Raw genomic sequence first — 14900 nt, 5'->3', positions numbered from 1 at the left:
AGCATTCAGTCCATTGACATTTAAGGTGATAATTGATAGATATTTATTTATTGCCATTTTAAACCTCATTTTTCCAGTTGATTCTATGATTCTCCATTCTTCCTTTCTTTTTTTGGTTGGTTGGTCTCCAATTATTTTCTGCTTGAGTACTTTTCACTTTTTGTGAATGTAATGTTTGGTTTTGATTTTTGCTTGTCCTGTTTTTTAAGCATATTAACCCCATCCTACTATTGTGTGTTTTAGCCTGATAGTCCTGTAGGCTCAAACACTTCATTACCATAATAAAATGAAAAAAGAAAAAGAAAAAAAAAAGAACCTATTTATTTCTTTACTTCCCTTGCCCACATTTTATGATTTTCATGTCTTTTTAAATTTTATTTTAAACATCTTCATGATTAGATCTGTATGCTGGCTTATTTAAATGCCTGATTTCCAATTGTGGTTTACTCCATCCTAGTTCTTCCTCTTTTTATTTTTTAATTTAGAGAAGCCCTTTCAGTTTTTCTTTCCCTTTTTACTGTATTCTTTTAGCTTTTGTTTGTTGGAGAAATTTTTTATTTCCCCTTCTATTTTAAATGATATTCTTGCTGGATAGAGTATTCTAGGTTGCATATTTTTTCTTTTCAGTGCTTTAAATATCTCTTGCCATTCCCTCCTGGCCTGTAGAGTTTCTGTAGAGAAATAAGCTGATAGCCTTATGGGGGTTCCCTTGTAACTGACTCTGCTTTTATCTTGCTGCCTTTAGAATCCACTCTTTATCACTAACTTTTGCCATTTTTATTATAATGTGTCTTGGTGTGGGTCTATTTTGGTTCCACTTGTTTGGGGCCCTCTGTGCTTCCTGTATCTGGAAATCAGTATCATTTAGATTTGGAAAGTTTCCAGCGATAATTTCTTCATATATATTTTCAATCCTCTTTTCTTTTTCTTATCCTTCTGGAATTCCTATTATGTGTAGATTGGCCCATTTTATGTTATCCCATAGGTCTCTTATATTGCTTTCATGTTTTTTCATTTGGTTTTCTATCTGCTGTGCTGATTGGGTGACTTCCATTATTCTATCTTTCACATCACTAATTCATTCCCCTGCATTATTCATTCTGGTTTTTACTGCCCTTAGCTCAGTTTGTATCTCTGCCAATGAATTTTCTAGTTTTTCTTGGCTTCTCCTTATATTTTCTAGTTCCTTTCTTAGGGTGTCTGCATTACTGTTCATATCTTCTCTTAATTCCTTCAGTATTTTCACTGTCTCTCTTTTGAACTCCAAGTTTTTCAGACTGCAAAGGTCTGTTTCATTGTGATTGCTTTAGGTGAATTCTCCTGTTGGTTTAACTGGGAATGGTTTCTGAGATTCTTCATCTTGATTGTGTTTTTCTTTTTCGTGGTTGAGGTGCACTCCCTGTGACTGGAAAGTGTTTGCTCTGGTGCTGCCAAGGAATGCTTCCCAAGGCCAGGTAGTGTTGGCTGGTCTGTTTTGAGGCAGTGGTGCTTTTCCCAAGGGTGGGTGGGGCTAGCTGGGTCACTCCACAGCAGAGGGTGCTTCTGGAGGCAGGCGGGGCTAGCTGGGACACTCCGAGGCAGCTGAGCACTTCCTGAGTGTAGGCAGTGCTGGCCGGCTTGCTCCAAAGTAGTGGAGTGCTTCCTGAGGATGCAATGGGCTAGCCAGGTCACTCTGAGACAAAGGAGCACTTTCTGAGGGTGGGTGGGATTGGCAGGTATGCAACACTGTGGAGGTGCACTGCCCATGGCCCAGCAGGGCTTGCCCTGGTGCTCCTGAGCCACAGAGCTCTTCCCGAAGGTGGGTGGTGCTGGCCAGCTTGCTCTGCAGGAGTAGAGCACTTCCTAAGGGCACGTGGGGCTAGCCAGGTCACTCTGAGGCAAAGGAGTACTACCCGAGGGTGGGCGGGACTGGCAGGTGTGCACCACAGTGGAGGTGCACTTCCTGTGGCTGGGCAAGGCTTGCCCTGGCACTGCTGGGCCACAGAGCTCTTCCCGGAGGCAGGCGGTACTGGCCAGCTTGCTCCATTGCTCTGCAGGAGAGGAGTGTTTCCCGAGGGCAGGCAGGACTAGCTGGGTCACTCCAAGGTGGAGGGTGCTTCCTGAGGGTGGGTGGGGCTAGCCAGCTGACTCAGAGGCAAAGGAGCACTTCCTGAGGGCCTGCGATGCTGCCCGCCTTGCTCCAGCAGGAGTGGGGTGCTTCCTGTGTGTGGGCAGGCCCGCCTGGGGAAATCCACAGTGGTGGTTGGCTTCCCAGAGGTGGCGGGGCCAGTCTGCCAGGATGGCAGGCGGCTTCTGGCCAGGCATGCTGGGGTGGGGGAGGGGAGATGGGCTGGGAAGCTCTGCCCTCTGCTATCTGGTGGGCAAGCACGCATGCTGGGGTGCAAGGAGTATTCTATGGCAGACCATCCCTCCTCCTCTCCCCTCCCAACACTGGTGCCTTGTCTCTCCTGTAGGTCCATACCTTCTCCTGGGTTCCCTCTGTTGTGGTTTTCCACACCCCAACCCTTAGTGTATGCTCTCTCCACCCACAATGCACTGCTTCCTAGTCCCTTAGGCTGTCTCCACACGGCCAAACCCGGCCCACTCCCAGGGACTAGCCTCTGGAGTCTAGGTCTCAGTGCCCTGCCCCCACCCAAGTGTCTTAAGTCTTTGGTGTCTGTGCCAGTGGTTCAGATGATCTGTGCCTCTCTCACTCTGCTTTTCAGTTCTCAGACCTGCTGCTGTGCTTTTCTCAGCATCTGGGAATCCCTCCAACTCAGTTGATCTTTCCGTTGGTTAGGTGACTTTCAAGGGTGTGGGTTCCCTTTCTCCTTCACAGTTCCCTCTCAGGAGTGTCCTTCTGGTCCTGATTCCCCTTCTCTCTCTCTCCTCTTTTCTCTTGTTTTTTTTTTTGTCTTTTGTCTTTTTGTCTTTTGTTGTTGTTGTTGCTATTTCTTGGGCCGCTCCCGCGGCATATGGAGGTTCCCAGGCTAGGGGTTGAATCGGAGCTGTAGCCACCGGCCTACGCCAGAGCCACAGCAACGCGGGATCCGAGCCGCGTCTGCAACCTACACCACAGCTCACGGCAACGCCGGATCGTTAACCCACTGAGCAAGGGCAGGGACCGAACCCGCAACCTCATGGTTCCTAGTCGGATTCGTTAACCACTGCGCCACGACGGGAACTCCCTCTTTTCTCTTGTTTTACCCAGTTATGTCAAGAGATTCTTGCCAGTTTTGTAGGTTTAAGTTCTTTTGCCAGCATCCAGTTGCTGTTCTGTGTGAGTCATTTTATGTGTAGATGGGTTTTTTTGTTGTTTGTGGGAGAGGGTGAGCACATCCCCCCCACTCTTCTGCCATCTTACCTCCTTCCTGAAATTTCTTTACTGTAGTTTTCTTTTCTTTTTTTTCTGTCACAAAGCAGGCTTAGTCATTTTTTTAAAAGTAGTTTTCATATTCTTTGTTTATATAGACAATTGTCTAAGAAAATAGTGAAACTCAGAATTTTATCAGAGTGAACTAAGAGGTCCAATTAGAGGTCCAAGATTTAGAATTCAGTTTAAGTTAAAGTCCAGTTTATTCATGTGTAATCAGATAATATTTTGATATTTTAACCAGTGTGTTTTCAGTTCCAAGTATTTATCATTACTTCATGGCCTTCATGATTAAGGCCCTCATTTAAATGTTTTATGAACAAAATCTCAGAAAAATGATAGCCCAGAAGAACACAAAACTGTCCATTTTTGGCCTTTGATTTTTAGGAAGCATAAGAATTGTAAAAGCAAAAGATGACTTGCTTCATGAGAGAAGACTTGCTGAACTTCTCTATTCCTCTCCATAACTCCTATAACAAGAAAAACAGCAAGGGATTATGAAAAGGAAGGACTGGGTTAGGGGTGAGCAGGAGAGAACTTGGACATGGGTGGGCAGAAAGAACCCTAAACTCTCAGGTTTAGTCTCAAGATGGTGACAATGGAAAACCTAGAAAAAGGTGAAGGTGATTTGTCCCTGGTGTAGCAGCTATTTCTGGTTAGCCCAAATGTACACCATATCATATCCATTTTCTCTTTCGTTATTCTTAGAACTTTTGCGTTCAAGGCAAAAGTCTATTTTTCTTGGCCTTCTGTGTAGCTAGGTTTGATTCATGTGACTAAGTATGGCCTTTTCCCTTTCTTTCTCTTGACTATAATAAAAAAAAATTTTTGGTGAAAACTGGGCCGCAAAATGGAAACCACAGGTTGAGGACAGCAGAACATTAAAGTAAATGAAGCCCAGATAATGGCACATTTAAACATTGTGTCAGCACATTGGTTTGTTTTTCCTTTTATTTCTGTTGCTTTGGGAGACTGACCTGAGAAAACATTTGTAAGGTTGATGTCAGAGAATGTTTTACCTATGATCTCTTCCAGGAGCTTGATGGTGTCTTGACTTATATTTAAGTCTTTAAACCATTTTGAGTTTATTCTCATGCATGGTGTTAGGGGGTGTTCTAGTTTCATTGATTTGCATGCAGCTGTCCAGGTTTCCCAGCAATACTTGCTGAAAAGAAATAAAAGCAAAAATAAACCCATGGGACCTAATCAAACTGAAAAGCTTTTTCACAGCAAAGGAAACCAAAAAAAAAACAAAAAGACAACTTACAGAATGGGAGAAAATAGTTTCAAATAATGCAACGGACAAGGGCTTAATCTCTAGAATATATAAGCAACTTACACAAGTCAACAACCCAATGGAAAAAAGGGCAAAAGACCTGAATAGACTGTTCTCCAAGGGAGATATACACATGGCCAGCAAGCACATGAAAAATGGTCAACATCCCTGATTATAAGAGAAATGCAAATCAAAACTACCATGAGGTACCACCTCACACCAGTCAGAATGGCCATCATTAATAAGTCCACAAAGGACAAATGCTGGAGGGGGTGTGGAGAAAAGGGAACCCTCCTGCACTGTTGGTGGGAATGTAAGCTGGTACAGCCACTATGGAGAAGACTATGGAGGTACCTTAGAAATCTATACATAGAACTACCATATGACCCATCAGTCCCACTCTTGGGCATATATCCAGAGGAAACTTGCCTTAAAAAAGACACATGCACCTGCATGTTCATCGCAGCACTATTCACAATAGCCAAGACATGGAAACAACCCAAATGTTATTGACAGATGATTGGAGTAGGAAGATGTGGTATATATACACAATGGAATGCTACTCAGCCATAAAAAAGAATGAAATAATGTCATTTGCAGCACCGTGGATGGAACTAGAGACTCTCATCCTGAGTGAAGTAAGTCATAAAGACTAAGACAAATACCATATGATTTCACTTATATCTGGAATCTAATATACGGCACAAATGAACGTTTCCACAGAAAAGATAATCATGGACTTGGAGAATAATGTAACAAAAACATCATCAGTTAAAAAAATTGAGGAGGGAGGCAAGATGGTGGAAGAATTGGGGGACACGCTCACCCTCTCCCACAAACACAGCAAAAAAACCCACATCTACAGGATAAACGACTTGCACAGAACAGCAACCAATTGCTGGCAAAAGAACCTAAACTCCAATAACGGCAAGAATCTCAGGACATTACTAGGTAAAACAAGAGAAAAGAGGGAGTGAGAGAAGGTGAATCTGAGCTGGACAGGCACTCCTGAAAGGGAACTGTGGAGGAGAAAGGGATCCCACACCCTGGAAAGACACCTACTTGACTGAAAGATCAACCAAACCGGAGGAATCTCCAGATGCAGAGAAGACTGTAGAAGTAAGTTGGAGTTCTGAAAAGCAGAGCGAGAACCGAACATATCATCTGAACTACAGGCACAGTCACCAAAAATTGAGACACCTGGGTGGGGGCCGGGCACTGAGACCTCTGCTCCGGAGGTTAGTCGCCAGGAAAGGGCTGGGGGGCGGGGCGGAGCGGAGACTGATTGGGGGGGGGGGTCTAGAAACCAGTCTGTCAAGTTTGACTGGGCAGAGACTACCTGGGAGATTAGAAAGCAGACCGTCACAGGGGGAGGGAGCAATACGCTAAGGGAGGAGAAGTGGAAAGCCATATCAGAGGGAACCTGGGAGAAGAGCTGGGACTGCACCAGTGTTGGGGAGGGGAGAGAAGAAGGGGTGGAGCCCCATAGAATACTCCCCACGCCACAGTGAGCTTAGTGGCCCACCAGCTATCAGAAAGCTGTGCTTCCCAGTGCATCCCCCCACCCCATGCCACCCCTTAAGCACACGCAGGACCTGGGGCTGTGTGCCATCCATAAGGGCTGGCCTTAACAATTGCCAGAAGCCTACCACCACAGGGGCTGTCCCTGCCCTGGCCTGCTTGCCCTTTGGAGGAGCTACACCCCCCGCGGAGCAGCACCAAACACCACCAGCCCCCGGGAAAAGGCCTGTAGCCCAGAAAAGCTAGAACAAGCTTGGCCAGGCAGCGAAAAGATCTGCCTAATTCTCAGAAAGTCTTTCCGAGTTGGGCTGCCCTGGGGAAGAGTCTCTTGGGTTCACAGTGGCACAGCTAGCCGCTCCAGCCCTCGGGGGCAGGGGTGTGCCACACTCCCACAGAACAGCTGCCTAGGACCGCCAGCCCTCTGCAGGAGCCCCACAGCCCAAGAACACCAGAGCAAGCTCTGCCTGGCTGAGTGAAATCTGCTCCCATCGTAGTGTAGACCTCCCAGTCCTGTCTGCCCTCAGGAAGTCCTTCTTTGCTTCAGAGAAACCCTGTCAGCCCCTCCAGAAAAGCCATACTGCCTCAAAGAAGACTGACAAACAAGGCCAGCCCTCAGGAAACATTCCACAGCAGTGACAAGGCAAACACTGACTGGCCACAGAGAGTATAACTCCACCAGGAAAAAGAAAACAACAAGCAAGATGAAGAAGCTGAGAAATGACCCCCCAGTTAAACCAACAGGAGAACTCACCTAAAGCAGTCAACAATGAAACTGATCTCTGCAGTCTGACAGACCTGGAGTTCAAAAGAGAAATAGTGAAAATGCTGAAGGAATTAAGAGAAGATATGAACAGTAATGCAGACACCCTAAGAAAGGAACTAGAAAATATAAGGAGAAGCCAAGAAAAACTAGAAAATTCATTGGCAGAGATGCAAACTGAACTAGGGGCAGTAAAAACCAGAATGAATAATGCAGGGGAATGAATCAGTGATATGTAAGATAGAATAATGGAAATCACCCAATCAGGACAGCAGACAGAAAACCAAATGAAAAAACATGAAAGCAATATAAGAGACCTATGGGATAACATAAAATGGGCCAATCTACACATAATAGGAATTCCAGAAGGATAAGAAAAAGATAAGGGGATGGAAAATATATTTGAAGAAATTATCACTGGAAACTTTCCAAATCTAAATGATACTGATTTCAAGATACAGGAAGCACAGAGGGCCCCAAACAAGCGGAACCAAAATAGACCCACACTAAGACACATTATAATAAAAATGGCAAAATTAGTGATAAAGAGAGGATCCTAAAGGCAGCAAGATAAAAGCAAAGAGTCAGTTATAAGGGAACCCCCATAAGGCTATAGCTGATTTTTCTACAGAAACACTACAGGCCAGGAGGGAATGGCAAGAGATATTTAAAGCACTGAAAGGAAAAAAATATGCAACCTAGAATACTCTATCCAGCAAGAATATCATTTAAAATAGAAGGAGAAATAAAAATTTCTCCAACAAACAAAAGCTAAAAGAATACAGCAATACAAAACCCAGACTAAAAGAAATACTGAAAGGGCTTCTCTAAACCAAAAAGAAAGGAAGGAAAGAAAGGGAGCAAAAAGAAAAAAAAAAGAAGAGGAAAAACTAGGATTGAGGAAACCACAATCAGAGAGCAGTCACTCAAATAAGCCAGCATACAGATTTAATCATGAACATGTTTCAAACAAAATAAAATTAAAAAGAAAAATAAAGGGTCATAAAAATCATAAAATGTGGGCAGGGGATGTTAGGAAATATATAGACCCTTTGTTTCTTTGTTTGTTTGTTTCTCTTCTTAATTTTAATATAGTAATGAAGTGTTTGAGCCTACAGGACCATCAGGCTAAAACACACAATTATGGGAAGCGTTTAGCATACTTAAGAAACAGGGCAACCACAAGCCAAAACCAAACATTGCATTCACAAAAAAATGAAAGAAAAAACACTCAAGCAGATAATAACCAGAGACCATCCAACCAAAAAAAGGAAGAATGGAGAACCATAGAATCAACTGGAACACGAGGTTCAAAATGGCAAGAAATAATCATCTATCAATTATCACCTTAAATGTCAATGAACTGAATGCCCCAATCAAAAGACACAGAGTGGCTGAGTGGATAAAAAGGCAAAAACCTTCAATATGCTGCCTACAAGAAACTCATCTTAGGACAAAGGATACATATAGATTGAAAGTGAAGGGGTGGGGAAAAATATTTCACGCTAATAGACGTGACAGGAAAGAAGGAGTTGCAACACTCATATCAGAAAAAATAGACTTTAAAACAAAAGACTTAAAGAAAGACAAAGAAGGACACTATTTAATGATTAAGTGATCCATCAAAGAAGAGGATATTACTATCGTCAACATATATACCCCAAATACAGGAGCACCCAGATGCATACAGCAAATATTAACAGACATAAAGGGAGAAATTGATGGGAATACATAGTAGGAGCCTTTAACATGGACAGATACTCTAGACAGAAAATCAATAAAGCAACAGAGATCCTAGAGGAAACAATAGAAAAGTTAGACTTAATTAACATCTTCAGGACACTACATCCAAAAAAATCAGAGTACATATTCTTCTCAAGTGCACATGGAACATTCTCAAGAATCGACCACATATTGGGACACAAAGCTAACCTCAACAAATTTAGGAGCATAAAAATTATCTCAAGTATCTTCTCTGACCACAATGCCATGAAATTAGAAATCAACCATGGGAAAAGAAATGAGAAAAAACCTACTATGTGGAGACTCAACAACATGCTACTAAAAAACCAATGGGTCAATGAGGAAATCAAGAAGGAAATTAAAAACTACCTTGAAACAAATGATAATGAAGACACAACCTCTCAAAATCTATGGGATGCTGAAAGGGAAATTTATAGCGATACAGGCCTTTCTCAAAAAAGAAAGATCCCAAATTGACAACTTAACCCTTCACCTAAAAGAATTAGAAGAAGAAGAACAAAAAAGACCTAAAGTCAGCAGAAGGAAGGAAATTATCAAGATCAAAGAGGAAATCAATAAAATAGAGACTCAAAAAACAGTAGAGAAAATTAATAAAACCGAGAGCTGGTTCTTTGAAAAGGTAAACAAAATTGACAACCCCCTGGCCAGACTCACTAAAAAGAGGAGAGAAAGAACCCAAATAACCAAAATTATAAATGAAAAAGGAGAAATCACAACGGATACAGCAGAAATACAAAAAACCATAAGAGAATACTATGAACAACTGTATGGCAACAAGTTTGACAATCTGGAAGAAATGGACAATTTTCTAGAATCTTACAGCCTGCCAAAACTGAATCAAGAAGAAACAGACCAACTGAACAGACCGATCACTAGAAATGAAATTGAAGAGGTCATAAAAACACTCCCTACAAATAAAAGTCCAGGACCAGATGGCTTCACAGGTGAATTTTATCAAACATATAAAGAGGAACAGGTGCCCATCCTCCTTAAACTCTTTCAAAAGGTGGAAGAAGAAAGAATACTTCCAAAGACATTCTATGATGCCACCATCACCCTAATTCCAAAACCAGACAGAGATACCACCAAAAAAGAAAACTATCGCCCAATATCTTTGATGAATATAGATGCAAAAATTCTCAACAAAATCTTAGCCAACTGAATCCAACAACATATCAAAAAAATTATACACCATGACCAGGTTGGGTTCATCCCAGGTTCACAAGGATGGTTCAACATACGCAAATCAATCAGCATCATATACCACATTAACAAGAAAAAAGTCAAAAATCATATGATCATCTCAGTAGATGCAGAAAAAGCATTTGACAAAGTCCAACATCCACTCATGATCAAGACCCTCGCCAAAGAGGGTATAGAGGAAACATTCCTGAACATAATCAAAGCCATTTATGATAAACCCACAGCAAATATAATCCTCAATGGGGAAAAATTGAAAGCCTTCTCACTCAAATCTGGAACAAGACAGGGATGCCCACTCTCACCACTGCTCTTCAACATAGTTTTAGAAGTCCTAGCCACAGCAATTAGACAAACAAAAGAAATAAAAGGCATCCATATAGGAAGAGAAGAGATGAAGCTGTCACTGTATGCAGATGACATGATACTATACATAGAAAACCATAAGAACTCAACCCAAAAACTATTTAACTCATTAAAAAATTCAACAAAGGAGCAGGATATAAGATTAACATTCAGAAGTCAGTCACATTTCTGTATACCAGCAATGAAATATTAGAAAAGGAATACGAAAATACAATACTTTTGAAAATTGCACCTCACAAAATGAAATATCTCAGAATACACCTGACCAGGGAGGTAAAGGACTTATATGCTGAGAACGATAAAACTTTAATCAAAGAATATGTAAAGAAATGGAAAGATATTCCATGTTCATGGATTGGAAAAACTAATATTGTAAAAATGGCCATTCTACCCAAAGCAATCTACAGATTTGATGCAATCCCTATCAAATTACCCATGACATTTTTCATAGAACTAGAACAAACAATCCAAAAATTCATATGGAACCACAAAAGACCCAGAATCGCCAAAGCAATCCTGAGAAACAAAAACCAAGCAGGAGGCATAACTCTTTCAGACTTCAGGCAATATTACAGAGCCACAGTCATCAAAACAGTGTGGTACTGGTATCAAAACATAGGCAAAACACTCTCTGACATCAACATCATGAATATTCTCTCAGGTCAGTCTCCCAAGGCAACAGAAATAAAAGCAAAAATAAACCCATGGGACCTAATCAAACTGAAAAGCTTTTTCACAGCAAAGGAAACCAAAAAGAAAACAAAAAGACAACTTACAGAATGGGAGAAAAGTTTCAAATGATGCAATGGACAAGGGCTTAATCTCTAGAATATATGAGCAACTTATACAACTCAGCAGCAAAAAAGCCAATCAATCAATGGAAAAATGGGCAAAAGACCTGAATAGACTGTTCTCCAAGGGAGATATACACATGGCCAGCAAACACATGAAAAAATGGTTAACATCCCTGATTATTAGAGAAATGCAAATCAAAACTACCATGAGGTACCACCTCACACCAGTCAGAATGGCCATCATTAATAAGTCCACAAAGAACAAGTGCTGGAGGGGGTGTGGAGAAAAGGGAACCCTCCTGCACTGTTGGTGGGAATGTAAGCTGGTACAGCCACTATGGAGAAGACTATGGAGGTACCTTAGAAATCTATACATAGAACTACCATAAGACCCATCAGTCCCACTCTTGGGCATATATCCAGACAAAACTTGCCTTAAAAGAGACACATGCACCCTCGTGTTCATCGCAGCACTATTCACAATATCCAGGACATGGAAACAACCCAAATGTTATTGACAGATGATTGGAGTAGGAAGATGTGGTATATATACACAATGGAATACTACTCAGCCATAGAAAAGAATGACATAATGCCATTTGCAGCAACATAAATGGAACTAGAGACTCTCATACTGAGTGAAATGAGCCAGAAAGACAAAGACAAATACAATATGATATCACTTATATCTGGAATCTAATATACGGCACAAATGAACCTTTCCACAGAAAAGAAAATCATGGACTTGGAAAATAGACTTGTGGCTGCCTGATTGGAGAGGGAGGGAGTGGGAGGGATCTGGAGCTTGGGGTTATCAGACACAACTTAGAATAGATTTACAAGGAGATCCTGCTGAGTAGCATTGAGAACTATGTCTAGATACTCATATTGCAACACAACAAAGGGTGGGGAAAAAATGTATATATATAAGGATAACTTGATCCCCTTGCTGTACAGTGGGAAAAAATAAATAAATAAATAAATAAATAAATAAATAAATAAATAAATAAAAATTTGTGTCAGCACAGAACCTTTTTCCATAAGGAAGAAATAAACTTCTGTCTTACTTAGGTGACATTAATTTGATGTTTGATAAAAGAGCTCAATTACTATCCTGATATTCCTGATAAGCCCCCAAAGATGGCTATATATTGGTTTTCCCCACCCAGCATGTGTGAGCCTAGAATAAATTTCTGCAAGGCGTGTGTAGGTAGATGAGCCTGAGACCTCCTTGGGAGTTCCATGGCTACAGCAGAGTTTGGGAGAGACGGGAAGCTTTGTAGCAGAAGCCTACCATTCAGCATGGTGTGAAGATGAAGATGGTTCACCATGTGCCCCCAAATGACAGAGAGCAGAGCATCTGAAAATGGCTAGTAGTTGGAAAGAAGGAAGAATTGCAATAGCCATATAGACCACTGAGCACATCCAGACAGGAATGAGAATTTACCAGCAAATGCCAATGTCTATAAAAATGTTGACCCAAACAAGCTTGTTTACACCAGCACAATAAGCTACTATGCCCTGACATTGCATATAAACCTAGCAATAAAGGGAGGAAAGAGTAGAACCCTGAATTCATTGATATTAATATTTTACCTTTTAGAAAAACAGAATCATATGATAAACATTAAGTTCTAGAATTTTAAAATGTTTCCAATTCTTACATTTCTTGATTTGTGATCTATGACTTACACTTGCTGCCCAAAACAATTGGTGGGTAATGAAGGGTGGTAGAATTAAAATGTTTAAATAATAACTAGTTGCTGAATTATTCATTGCAGTCATCCATCCACCATTCTGTCTCGAGTTCTCACGTGATGTCTGGCACATAGTGAGCACTCAAATATGTGTAAATACTTATTGAACTGTTCTAGTTCATTGACCGTGGTATTATATAAATAAATCATGATCCTTATGTAATTATAGATAAAGTTTTAAAGTATCCCTTTCTAGTTTAAAGATGGAGTATCTAAAGTTATTACAAACATCTAACCTATACATTAACTCAATTCCCTGAGTATACACATTCCATATATTAGAGTCTGTTTTGCAAACTCTTATTACTTGATGACAGTATTGGGTGGCATTTTCAAAGCTGAGTGTAATTTTGAAGTTGAAAATTTATTTTTATTATATAAGTTTCAGGTGTAGAGCATTATAATTTGACATCTGTCTACACTACTAAGTGATATCCATCCACAAGTCTAGTTGTGGACCCTCTTCACCCATTTCACTTACTGCCATATCCCATTGTTCTCTGGTATTCACTAATCTGTTCTCTGTATCTATGAGTTTGTTTTGTTTTATTTTGATTATTTGCTGCTTTATTATTTTTTTTCTACATGTGGGTGAAGTCATAACTGTATTTCTCTATATGATTTATTTCACTTAGCATGATACTTACAATGTCCATTCATGGTGTTGTAAATGGCAGGATTTCATTCCTTTTTATGGCTGAATAGTATTCCATCATGTGTATATGTGTATTTATATATGTATATGTGTGTATACATCTTTTTTTCCATTTGTCCATTGATGGACATGTAGATTTTTTCCATATCTTGGCTATTGTAAATAATGATGCAATAAACATAGGGATACAAAAATCTTTTTGAACTAGTGTTTTCATGTTCTTTGCATAAATACCCAGAAGTGGAATAGATGAGTCGTATGGTAATTCTATTAATTTTATAGGGAATAATTAAATTAAAATAACAATTTTATACTTAATTTTATAGGAAGCCTTCACACCATTTTCAACAGTGGCTGCACTAATTTTCAGTCGCACCAATAATGTAAGAGGGTTCCCTTTCTACATTATCTTCAACATTTGGTATTCTTTCTTTTTTGATAATAGCCCTTTTCACAGATGCATGTATCTCATTGTGGTTTTGATTTTCATATCACTAATAATTAATGATGTTAAACATATTTTCATATTCCAGTTGGCCATCTGTACATTTAATTTGAAAAAAATGTCTATTCAGATCCTCTGCCCATTTTTTAATGGGGTTGTTGTTTTGAGTTGAATGAGTTTCTTACATATCTTTCATGTTAACCCCTTATCAAACATATGATCCACAAACATCTTTTACCATTCAATAAGCTGCCTTTTCATTTTGATGATAGTTTCCATCACAGTACAGAAGCTTTTTAGTTTGATGTAGTATTTTTATTTATTTTTCCTTTTGTTTCCTTGCTTTTGGTGTTAGATCCAGAAAAACATTGTTAAGATAAATGTCTGTCAAGTTACTGCCTATGTTTTCTTCTAGAAATCTTATGAATTCAGGCCTAACTTTCAAGTCATTAATACATTTTCAGTTAATTTTTGTATATGGTGTATGGTAGTAGTAGAATTTCATTCTTTTGCGTGTAGCTGTCCAGTTTTCCCAGTACTATTTACTGAAGAAATGTCCTTTCTCCATTGTATATTCTTTTTTTTCCTTCTCTTTTTCTTCCTTTTTATGGCCATACATGCATCATATGGAAGTTCCTGGGCTAGGACTTGAATCAGAGTACAACTGCATGTCTACACTACAACCATAGCAACACCAGATCTGAGTCACATCTGCCAACTATACCATAGCTTGTGGCAACTCCAGATCGTTAATCTAATGAGCAAGGCCAAGGGTTGAACCCATTTCCTAAGAGAGATAGTGTTGGGTTCTTAACCCACTGAGCCACAATAGGAATAATGTATGTTGTTTATTCCTTTCTTTTAAATTAACTGTCCATACATGTCTATTTCTAGGCTCTCTATTCTATTCCATTGGTCTGTATGTTTTGGTACCAGTACCACAATGTCTTGATTATTATAACTGTGATATTGTCTGAAGTCTGGGAGAATTATGTCTCCTGCTTGTTTTT

The 14900-nt window shown here is 40.2% G+C and overlaps 1 long non-coding RNA gene across 1 annotated transcript; it reads right to left on the bottom strand.

Moving 5' to 3' along the window:
- Positions 1 to 3581: 3581 nt before the first annotated feature.
- Positions 3582 to 5852, bottom strand: LOC146397395 (uncharacterized). Its single transcript, XR_014825328.1, has 3 exons — positions 5691 to 5852; positions 4372 to 4517; positions 3582 to 3822 (listed from the first exon to the last, which is right to left on the bottom strand). It is a non-coding gene; the product is annotated as an uncharacterized LOC146397395 (long non-coding RNA).
- Between the last annotated feature and the right edge of the window lie 9048 nt (positions 5853 to 14900).

This window comes from Sus scrofa, chromosome 13 (genome assembly GCF_054392235.1).
Source record: "Sus scrofa isolate SSC_HxYL_T2T_F1_AM1 chromosome 13, Sscrofa_HxYL_maternal_Yorkshire_Landrace_v2.0, whole genome shotgun sequence".
NCBI lineage: Eukaryota > Metazoa > Chordata > Mammalia > Artiodactyla > Suidae > Sus > Sus scrofa.
This window is presented reverse-complemented; position numbering and strand designations above follow the sequence as displayed.